Source organism: Hyposmocoma kahamanoa, unplaced genomic scaffold, assembly GCF_003589595.1.
Source record: "Hyposmocoma kahamanoa isolate Upper Pololo Valley unplaced genomic scaffold, ASM358959v1 297, whole genome shotgun sequence".
NCBI lineage: Eukaryota > Metazoa > Arthropoda > Insecta > Lepidoptera > Cosmopterigidae > Hyposmocoma > Hyposmocoma kahamanoa.
Window position 1 is genome coordinate 19,553 of NW_020653781.1, and position 2,129 is coordinate 21,681.

Consider the following 2,129-nt stretch of genomic DNA (forward strand, 5'->3'; position numbering starts at 1 on the left):
AGGCGAAAGATCGTAGCAATTTGAGGGTGGTGATCAACTTCAGTTGCGGTGAATTCAATACAATTACGTAATCAGATGTTCACATTGTAACCGTAATAATAACCACATACGGTAACTGTAACACTAATTGCCTTTTGGTCCCATTAGATAACGTAACCTCACCTTGATTCCTGGTTGCGTGTCTCCACCACCGAACACAATTCCACTCCATACAAAGATATCACTAGTCTCAGCCCCGCTTACACTCTTCTGGACATATTCACGCGAGAATGGCCAAATCAATAATTTTCATTCGAAATTCTCCCCTGTTATTGTTTGGTTATCGAATTGATAATTAATAGTCAAAACAGTCTTTGTTTTAATAGTATAATGTCCGTTACTAATGTTGAATACTATACAACTACAAATGAATTGAAAACTATAACTAATTAAAGGAACTTTGATACAATAACACATTTGAAAACGAATTTAGGCATTCGCTTCGATTAATTGAAGTTACTTACCCATCTTTCACAGTGCCTTAATTCTGTCGCCTCTCAAAAAAGCTGTGTTATCATACCAGTTTGTCCTTAGTAATTTTAACATTTTTATCATATCCAATCTGATCTAGATATGAGAGAGATCTACCTCTCTACATGCTTCGATCTACATTCGCCCTATAAATGTGTGCCATCAATCAACTAGCATCTATCCTTCCTTTATGACCAAAACACTTTTTATTTATTTATCATCATAGATCAACCAAAATAAAAATTGTTACAAAAATATTAAGAAAGAATTACTATTCTTATCTACGACATTGGCTGGTACAGTACGGCGCTGCTATTTCAGGGTCTACTTGTACGTTGTCTATTTACGTCGAAGCGTCCGCTACGTGTAGCTGCGACGCCACTACTTGCTACGAGATCGTAGCACTTATGACTCTGTCCATAAGAAGTAAAAAATATGAAACTTTTTTGAGGGTACAAATTATGAATAGAAATATCACTGTACTGCTCAATGAGAATTGTCTTCTTATATTTTTATGTAAATGTCGTAAGTACATTTAATGAACTCTTGCGAAGTTTTCAATGATTACTTGCAAAGTGTTGAGTCTAAACTCAACGACAGCGAAGCACCCGAAAGTTGAACATTTATTGTTCAATAAGTCATTATTAAGATAAAAGTTTGCTTCACAGAATGTGCGATTGAGACGTACCCGTATGTAACAGTGTCACATTACTTTGTAGCCTGTACGGGAAATCATCTTTTTTTAAAGATTTAAACAGTATCTTGACCCAAAGTTTAAAATTGTATCTACATATATATATTAACAATATACTTATTATTTAGCAACATAGCATAGTTCACAAAGTAGAGTTAATTAAAAGCAAGAGTCGTGCGGAAAATATGTTTATAATATTTGATAATATATCCTTCAGGTTCGCCGTTCAGTTATTGCATATTACGTCTACACATCAAAATGATTGTGGCACAAAGGCCTGTGGCACAATGTCCTTTGCCTGTGAAACAATAATAAAATCGCCTCTACACACTGGGAATGAGACTGTGTACACAGTCAACCGCGACTACGGGATCCGCAAGGGGCCCGTAACGTTGCTTTGTTAATCCATGGGAGAGGGGAGAATCTAAAGTACAGCTTATTTATGTCGACTCATTTATAAATAACAATAATCTGCTAGAGTTTAGGGTCAGAAAACAAAGGCAGGAGATAAAAAGGTCTGCATATTCTGATGTTCTGCTGCCGCTATCTATGTTGAAAAAATACTTATATATTCATCATCTTAGTTTTAATATTGTCATAAAATAGGAAGTTGCTATATATACATTAATATTAAGCGAAACGGGTTTGTCAGGAGCGTAGTAAGTGGAGTTGCTTTTTCCCCTCGCCAGCGGCAGACATGCGTAACTTTATGCGCGCATATTCTAATTGTAAGTCTAAGCAAGCACTTATTGCAATTAAGAGAGTATTAAGTATTGAATTGTTTAGTCGCGTGATTCTCAGTTATTTTCTTATAGAGACCGTGACCAGCAGTGTTCTATCGAGATCAACCGAATGCTGCAGCTTAATGCAATACCGCGTGCAGCAAACGTTCAAACAAACTGTTAGTCCGGGGGAGGTATTTATT